This window comes from Populus nigra, chromosome 15 (assembly GCF_951802175.1).
Source record: "Populus nigra chromosome 15, ddPopNigr1.1, whole genome shotgun sequence".
NCBI lineage: Eukaryota > Viridiplantae > Streptophyta > Magnoliopsida > Malpighiales > Salicaceae > Populus > Populus nigra.
In genome coordinates this window covers 2,467,936-2,477,788 of record NC_084866.1, presented here as the reverse complement: position 1 = coordinate 2,477,788, position 9,853 = coordinate 2,467,936, and the positions used below count along the sequence as shown (strand labels likewise).

General features: G+C 30.5%; 1 long non-coding RNA gene across 6 annotated transcripts; it reads right to left on the bottom strand.

Moving 5' to 3' along the window:
• Positions 1-3,203: 3,203 nt before the first annotated feature.
• LOC133674314 (uncharacterized) lies at positions 3,204-7,340 on the bottom strand. 6 transcript variants are annotated; one of them, XR_009835196.1, is made up of 5 exons: positions 6,905-7,340; positions 6,681-6,797; positions 6,424-6,481; positions 4,775-4,853; positions 3,204-4,437 (listed from the first exon to the last, which is right to left on the bottom strand). It is a non-coding gene; the product is annotated as an uncharacterized LOC133674314 (long non-coding RNA). The 6 variants fall into 6 exon arrangements; XR_009835199.1 differs by having other exon boundaries at positions 3,204-4,410; XR_009835195.1 differs by having other exon boundaries at positions 3,204-4,853.
• Positions 7,341-9,853: the final 2,513 nt, after the last annotated feature.

Here is a 9,853-nt window from a genome sequence, read left to right as displayed (position 1 = left end):
TCGTCTTCTTTTCTTCTCCTTTTCTAGTGGGAAATCTTCAGATCATGTGTCTGATTTAGAGGACAAATTGCATGGCCTGGTGGAAAAATAAAGGCCTTCATGTAATTTCTTTTGTACTAAGAAATACGATCCAATGGCATGAAATGTTGCATTGACTTTTATTAATATGAAGATGAATAAAATGTTGGCTTTTGTGGCTTTGTCGTTTTAATATGAAAAAAAAATTGTTAACCAGACTGAAATAAAAAAATATAATCTCGTGAGGTGACATGCTATTTAATATTTTTACTTAATTATTTATCAATATAATTTTTGTAAGCTAAAAATAAAAATTGAATCAAAATAAAATAATAATTCTCGCACCTCTTTAATTTCCGCACATAATCTTTTAAATTTTAAAAGCTGCCTTTCAATTTTTTTCTCTTTTTTTATTATTATTTATTTTATTTAAAATAATTTATAAAATTATATTTTTTTAATTTTATCATCTTTTAATTTTTTTATATATCAAATTTGATTCTCGTTCTTTTGATTTATATATTTTTATTTGAGATTATTTTAAAAAAAAATGCGATTTCATCATCCTTAAGTTTTTTTTTCCCTATCAAATTTGATTCTTATTCTTTTAATTGCTATTTTTTAAATTAATTTGTTTTCCGGTTTCATATTTCAACATTGAATTGGTTGGAATTGAGCTTCTTGATTGAGCTCGAGTTCAGGATTTTCACGAATTGCAAGTTTAAAAAATTAACTCAGATTTAGTAAACTTGCTTGCATTTGTTTTTTTGTGGTTTTTTTTAAGCTCGTATTTTTTCAGTTTCATCTCTCCACATTTATTTAATTGGATATTGAGATCTATTTTTTTATTTGCTTTCTAAAATTTTTCACTAATTTTGAGAATAACTCGAGTTATTTTGGATATATTTATTTGTTTTTCTCTATTAAATTTAGCTTTTTTATGAAAATTTTGTTTTTGAATTAAATTAATTGATGAAATATAAACATGAGATGATATAGAAAGCTAATTTTTTTTTTATGGTTAATTATTGCTATTTTCCTACTTTATTTATTGTCAATGTTTTTTTAATTATATTATTAAATTAACTAAAATTATTGAATTTAACCCGGGTTTTATATTTTTTTTACTTTAAAAAAAAATTAGTGTCATCTAAATATTATTTTTTTTTTACGTTAGGAAAAATTAAACTTGGCTCACAATGCAGTGCAGGCCTCCTATCTAATATATTACAAAAATCAATCAAGAAATTTTGATTTTTTGTAATGGAAGGATTAATTGATTTATCATGTATATTTATCATCAGAACTTAGATTTGCCCACAAGTCTAGATATTTAATCGGCTCTTATCCAAGGCTCGATATGATTGTGTGGACATCCATTATGTAATGGGCCTAGGATTATCTTACTTCCATCATGTTTGAAGTGGGAGAGAAAGCATTGCTCATAAGTTAGTTTTTTAAAGGGAAGAACTCGTTTGGGATATCAAAATTCATTTTTTTTATTTAAAATTATTTTTATATATATTTTTAGGTCATTTTAATATGTTAATGTTAAAAATAAATTTTAAAAAAATAAAAAAAAATTTATTTAAATATATTTCTAAACAAAAAACACTTTAAAAAATAATCACTACCAACTTTTAAATATCCCTTAAATATGATAAAGAGCGCCTAACATTCCATGTAATAAACCAACATGACATAATATCATTAGGGGTAGAAAATAATTTGTCTCGTTTGGGATATCAAAATTCATTTTTTTTATTTAAAATTATATTTTTTTTATGTTTTCAGGTCATTTTAATATGTTAATGTTAAAAATAAATTTTAAAAAAATAAAAAAATTATTTTAATATATTTCTAAACGAAAAACACTTTAAAAAATAATTATTACCAAACTTTTAAACATTTCTTAAATATAATTAAGAGTGCCTAACATACCATGCAATAAACCAACATGACATAATATCATTAGGGACAGAAAATAATTTGTCAAGAATTTTGTCCATGCTTTTGGTGGAAATTTAATCCTATGGGCCCCCATAAGTCTGTCTTCTTGAGGAGGAGTTCCATATTCATTGGAATAAAAGATGAAGCATGCCATTCTTGAACAGAACCATCTTTTTCTTAGAGAACAGACTCGTAGACAGGATGCTTGGAGATTAAAGATTGATTGTCTGCTTTTTTTTGTGCTTTTAGCACCTTCAATTCGTTGGTTTAATGATGGGGTGGGGGATGATTTTTTTATATCACCATGAATTGATATTTTCTGGGCAACTTCTGTGTATCGAGACAAATCTAGTTAATTTCCTAATCGACATTTAATAATTCAATTAAAAACAGATCATTCATCTTCGAACTATAAGATTTATTAAAATTACTCTCTTGACAAGGTAGGGAGCATACTCGCTTAACAAGCCAAATCTCAAGGTTGGTGGAGGCCATGGTGGGGATAATTTGTCATACGAAGATGACAGCAGATGTTTTAACTTTAATGCCAGGAGAAAAGAGACAAGGGTAAAGTGTTTGCAAGGTGATAGATACTGAAGCTACAAACTCTTTCAACTGAAGGGCCCACTGCTGCTCTATGCCGTTGATGTTCTCCAAGAGCAGAAAATGAAACCTTGGTGAGAGTCTCTCCAGCTCAAAGCCCTCAAATAAACGTTTTTCACTCAGAAAGAGACTTAAATTAAAAACTGCTTTTGAGGGGTATAGCCGAGGTTCCTGCATAGTCCTGTTATTGTCTTCTTCCATTGAACCTTTTGAGCTGAATAACGTCAGGTACATGAGAAACAGATTATGATTTCAAATTTCTTCATGCATGCGAATGGCAAGTATGAAACTCAAGATATCTGCTGCTTTTGAGTTTTGACCCGGTAGAGCCGTTAAATCACCCCAAAAATGGTTGGCCAAAAACATTTGATACAGATCCTGATAGTAATACATGTTTAATGACATCAACACACCCTAAATCACCGATTACATCACAGCTGCATCTGGATTCCAGCATGGAAAGCTAAGCAGCATGAACAAAATGAGAAGAAATCCTGTAGGTCCCCCCCCCCCCCCCCCCCCCTACGAACATATCCTGTTCAGTTTTACTGCAGCTAATATATCGAGTCAACTTGCCTTGTATGAAGAACCTCTCAAGGAATAAGACAGCCATCATTATCTAAAAGACGGTGGATAAAACTTATTCTGCTAGTGATTTAAATAAATAAAAAATTGGGGGCACAGCATCCAGCCTTACAAATGAGAACAATAATATAACATAGCCTACAAAGGAATATCAAGAAGAAAAGAATTGTGAAAGTTTGTATTTTCCCGTAAACTATACTTTTCAATGACAATCATGCTTTCCTTTTGATATAAGAGATCAGCACTGTAAGAGTTATTGCATGATGCGCAGGTGCTTAAATGGTTCGACCACAGATGAGGCAGTAGTGGCATTTTAAGCAGAAGTCTGGTCCCGAAGTCTCTCATTCTTTGCACATTCTTCTTAGAAACAAAAAACCTCTATTGATGTAAAATGGGCGAAGTTCGAGTTTGTTTTACCACAATAAATAAAACAGTAGAAAAAAGAAGGGTCCACTGAATGATTCCATTTTCTTGTCTTCCACCACATGCACTTATAATGACATTACGAAATTGAAATGAAATTAGTTCTTGCTGATAAGAATGAAAACAGAACACAACTATTTCCTGTTGTTAAAAATGACAAGATAACATATATCATAATTAACAGTGCTGTCTAGTAGGCATAACTAGTAGTTAACATTCTACCAAAATGAAGTCCCGAGAGTGAGAATTCTGAGTTGTATTTTGTAGCTATTCTCAAAACTAGAACCCGGACCCTTGTGGTTGCAAGTCCAAGTCTTCCACCAAACCATTCAACAGCCACCGTTTGTTCCTTATAAATAACCTAATGCATTTCCGCATGAATAACTTAATACATCACTAGTAAATAAGTTATCTTTTGCCAAAAAAAAATCCAGAGTTTGAGGTGCCACAGCATAGTCATGCATAGCCAAAGTTGAAAAGAAAATGAGGTACAACATTGAGATAAAGTCGAAAGGATAGTTAAGTATAACATTACGCAGCCTTCATGTAAAAGTTTTAAAGGTGGTTTTTGCTCGGACAATTAGGCAAGAATGAAATATCAGAAAGACAGAAAAGTATTTGCGAAATTTTTTCTTCCAGAGTATTGAATTTTTTTTTTTTTTTGGTGTAACCATTATCACTAGCATAGGTTAATGACTGCAACGCTTACCTGAAAAGCCTTGAGAGGGAATAGCAGCGCCTTTTCTCTGCCATAGCTGCAGCATACCTCTTCTTAAGAGGATCAGAAACCTTCTGCTCTTCCTGAAGCCCTACTTCGACCTTCTGTAGCTTCTGCTAGATGGATGTAGTGGTAATTACCTCCATCAAATAATTAAAATGATTGTCATGAAAAAGAGGGCGGCGCAGCAGAACTTAAGGATATAGGTAAAAAGAAAAACTATTGTGTGCAAATATACGAACCAATCCTGAAAACTTTAATGACCTAGATGAAAAGGATATGCAAAACGAGGGCTTAACACTATAAGTCCAAATAAGTTTGAAAAGGAAGTTAATAAAAAAAATATTATAATTCTGATTTAGTAGTAGAGGAAGAAGTTTTAGAAAACTCTTTAGTGAAATTACCTGAAGATGTAAATATGGTTTTAGAAGAGTTTTATGATATTATTCCTTTTAAACTACCTAATTCCCCACCTACCATGCTCCTCACCCCCTCATGCTTGACGTCCAGCATGTCATAGGTTTGGAAACATGTTGAGCTCCATGATCCCTTTCTCCTGACATGTGATGAGAAAGATAAAGTTAATTCTAATTTGCTATGTTATGCCTATATTATATCTCCTAAGGCTTCAAATAGTATTTGTTTCATTCCACATCCTCAGTCATATAGTGTTCAGAGTTATGAATCTAGAAAGCCTATAGATCTTCTTCTTATGTCTCCTCATTCTAAAATATCTGATTCAATTGAGTCATTTGCATGTAAAGTTCATAATTTGTATGTTGAGATCATAAAACAAATTCAAGCAAGTAATGAACAAGATTTACATAAGTATCATGATGCACTTAATGTTGAAGATTATTTCATGATACAAATTAGACTTGAACAATGTCCTTTAGAAACTAGACATAAATTGCAAGTGAGTAGCACTAGACTATTCAAAGTGTTCCAAATGATTAAATCAAATAATCATGTCATTAAACTGCCACTAAATTTTGATATTAGCTTTACTTTTAACATGAAAGACCTTGTTATATATAAAACACAACAATATATACTTGGTGATCATTTTAAAACATTTGTCTCATTATCCTTATCTTTGGCACAAAAAGAACATATTAATACTACTTTGAATGCATAAGTTGTTTTTACCAGAAATTGTGAACTTTAGCGAATCTCAGTATATGAGCTAGACAAGTAAATTTAGACTATACTTAGATTATCATAGTGACATTACAATAGCTTGATCATGATCTTTGAGAGCATTATTAGAGCCGCCTTGAACTACACTTGACAAGGTCGAGTTTCTCCAATCCTTAGAGAATTGGTGGGAGCACCGGACCCTAGACATTGTTTATGCACTCATATGATCATAGATGATGAAAGGTAGTTCAAATCATTGAGAGATTGAGTTTTAACTTAAAGAAATTTTAGTTAAGGCTTATTAATTAAAATTTATTTGTTGAGCTTAATTTAGTTATTGTTGAGTATTTTATTTAGTGGGCTACAAGCCCAATTGCTTGTTTTAGTTAGGGTTTTAATATTTATATTCTACTTTTCTAAATATTAGATAGTTTTTTATGAATTGAATAAAAACCGTAGAATTATAGACTTTTACAACCCCCATTCTTCTCTTCTTCAACTTCTCCTTCTCTTCTTCAACTTCTTCTTCTCTTCTTTAACTTTTTCTTCTTAGCTTCTTCTTTTCTCTCCTTTTAGCTTATTACTTCATCTTCAATTTTTTTCTTCAATTTTATTTTATTTTTGTCTCGCATCACAATCATTATCAAACATTACACAGTTAAACTAGATAGCAGTATGCATGATATCAAATAGTAGCAATTATGTTCATGCATAGAATGACAGATGTATAGCCATACTTGATGTGGAAAATTTTGGAAAAACTGATTCAGGAAAGGCATTTTTTACAACTATGGTGATAAGATGGAAGTCTAGCAATGCAATAGAAACTCATATTCGAAAGAGGCAACTTCTAAATCAAATATCAGCATTCATACAGGAGGCTAACTGCCTCGACAACAGGATCTGTTGTCAACAAAAAAAAATAGATAGAGAAGGCATAAATTGAGGCAAAAGGAGAAAATTAGAGGCAAAGCTGTCATGGCCACCTTAGAGCAATAAATGTGCCTCTGCAGATGAACGAATAACATCAATTTCCAGTCACCACTACAATGAAAGACAAAAAAGGACTGAGGACAATCGAGAAATGTCATCACCTCAATGCTTCGCTTTTAATCGATTTTATGGAACATGAAGATTGGTTTGGGGGGTGTGGGGGGTGTTTGTACAGTGAACATTAGTATATGGTGAATTATGCTTTACCATAATCATAAAATTGAAGAGTACATGGTGAATTATGCTTTACCATGATCACTGTCCATACCAGCAGCTATTTTCTCCTCCAATTCACAAACTTCAGTTTCCAAGTCAGTTCGTTTCTCATCATAATCAGATTGCAAAACAGATTCTTGCAATCCAAATCCTATAAAAACAAAACAAAAACACAATAAGGAAAGAACCCTTCTCAACATTCACCATTATCACCTTAAAATACAAAATGGGATCAGTTTACTTCTAGCGTTGCATTACCTTTAATGACTTCAGAAGAGGGACTAGTTTCCGCACCCCAACATTAGTAACATCACCTTCATAGCGGATTCTTTCTCTAAATTGTTCAAGACATCAGCTTTTGTTTGATTCGAACAAGAACCCACCAAATTTAACAGCTCAAAATTGAAAACCCACAATGTTACATCTCTACACTTAACACACAACAGGAAAAAAAATCCAGTTAGATGAATATATGTTTGATAAATAAATTGCTAACCATATTTTCCATAGTGGTAGTCAGTGTTTCTACTGAAGCTCTTGCATTTTGTAACTCCTCTTCAAATCCCGTGACTTTATCAGTATCGTCAGCCTGTTATTGCTGCATTAGTACGAGAAAATCACCTTTTCTTTTCAAGGTTTGTTTTGGTTACGAGAAGAACAACAAGGGTACCGCCAAGTGCCAAGCATGCCAATGTCAGATGATTATGGATAATTGAGAGTTGCAGGTCCCGGATTAATCGTACATTTTGGTCCTTGTATTCTTTCTATTTTCTAAATATACTCTCTTTACTCCTTTTTTATTTAGTCCATCCCTTCTACGTCTCCTCGATAATTTTTTCTTTATGTGATCCCTCTATTCAACTTCCTTCCAAATTTTTATTAACAAAAATAGATATTAAATTTATTAAATTCAAATTATCTTGGTAAATTAATCTAGTAACTTATCTATTCAAAATTTAGCTTTGATCAAGTTTTATATTAACTCATATAAAGTTAATTAAGTCACAATCCAAGTTAAATTCGGTTTGATATTTAAAAAAAACCTTAAAATAAAATTTATTTTAATTTAAAAAAATATTATTATTTTGAACTAACTCAATTAACCCGTAATTTAAATCTTAAATAGAGTCACGTATTAAGTTGGTTTTTATAATTATAGTAAATAAATATCTAAACACACATCAGAACCCGAGAATCAATAAAACTGGATCGAGAGAACAGATGAAGATATTTTCTTGTGTCAAGGGTACAGTACTCCAGTTAAGTAACAAGGAGTAGAGGACAAAATTGATGAAATATCAAAGTACAGGGACCAACTGTACGATTAATCCTTGGCTGCTGGCTGGAGGCAAGGGCTCGATAAACAGTCGCTTTAACTCTTAATTGTCTTCTACAAAGGCCCACATATTACTGGACACTTGAAAGCCCACATTAATCAGGATAAGGCCTAAGGTCATGGCCAGGTCTGATTATTTTATGGATTCTGTGTTCAGCCCAAGAGGTCCACTTATAAAATTAATTTTCAAGGACACCTTCCTCCTTCCCTTCCTTTTCGATTTCGATAGTGATTCAAAACACAGTTGAAATTATAATTTTTAATTTAAAATATTTTTATTTTTTTATTTAAAATTATTTTTTTAGATTATTTTAATATGTTGATATAAAAAATAATTTTATAAAAATAAAAAAAATATTATTTTGATACATTATTAAACGAAAAACACTTTGAACCATAGTTATTAAACCCGGACCGGACCGGCCCGGCAGGTCGACCTGGGACCCGGTGGCTGGACCGATCCAGGTTTGTTAAAAGACTGGTCAGTGCAACGACTCGGCCAAACATGGTCGACCTGACAAGTCGACTCATGACCTAGGCGAACCTGGGCAAGACCCGGTGTTTTTTTTCTAAAATGTAGTTTTTCTCCTATACCCTTCTTTTTCATTTTTTTTTAGTTGGTTATTAATACTTTTTAAAGTTCACTATATAAATTATAAATATTAGAAAAATATTTTATTTTTTCAATGTGGGATTTGAAACCCTTTGGTATATATACTCTATGTTTCCAAGAAAAAAGTTGTTTTTTTAATGTGGGATTTAAAGTCCTTTTGTATATATACTTTATATTCACAAGAAAAAAGTTATGTTTTTTCAATGTGGGATAAAAAAATTTTTTGATTTAAATACTTCAACTTAAAAGGATAACACAATATCTTTTTAATGTGGGATTTGAAGCTTTTTATTATATATACTCTATATTCACAAGAAAAGTTACGTTTTTTTAATATGGGATTTGAAACTCATTAGTATATATACTCCTATATTCCTAAGAAAAATTTATTTTTTCAATGTGAGATTTGAAGTTATTTCGTATATATATTATATGTTCACAAGAAAAAAAATTATATTTTCTTAATGTGGGATAAAAAAAACTTTTTTGGTTTAAATATTTCAACTTAAAAGTATAACATAGTATCTTTTTAATGTGGAATAAAAACCTTTTTAAAATATGCTTTTAAACTTCATTATTTACAACATGTATAGTTTATATTCACATAGATTTTTTCTTAATTTTTTCATATGAAATATTAAAACTTTAAATATATTTTTTAAATTTTCCAGGTTGACCCGAATTGATCTATGAAACCCGAGATCTGATTCCTTGACCAGATCAACCCCTAGATCAGGTGTAATAACTATGCTTTGAATTATAATTATTACTACATTTTCAAATACCATCAACGTGTCATTAATTGCATTGGAAGTCAAGTGTTTTCCAAAGGTTTATATTATTATTTATTTCCTCAATGGCAAGGAGTTTCCTGATCTAGCTTGCATGTTAATCAAGATTAGTTTCCTTTCTATATGATCTAATCAATCTATGCATTTAAAGAAATTTAAAGTTTGAACATAGTAAGTTAAGAAATAGACTATAAAAATGTTTGTTTTTATGGTGGTATAGTGAAAAAATTTAAAATTTATTTTTTTTACTTTAAATTATTTTTTAATATTTTTGAATCATTTTGATATATTAATATCAAAATTTTATTTTAAAAAATAAAAAATATTATTTTAATATATTTTCAAACAAAACACTCTCTATAAAATAATTATTTTTATAATATCAACCACTACTTAAACCTTTTTAACTACTCATCCCAATTTCTTAACATTGTTATTCTTTATTTGTATATCAACTAGTTGCATTG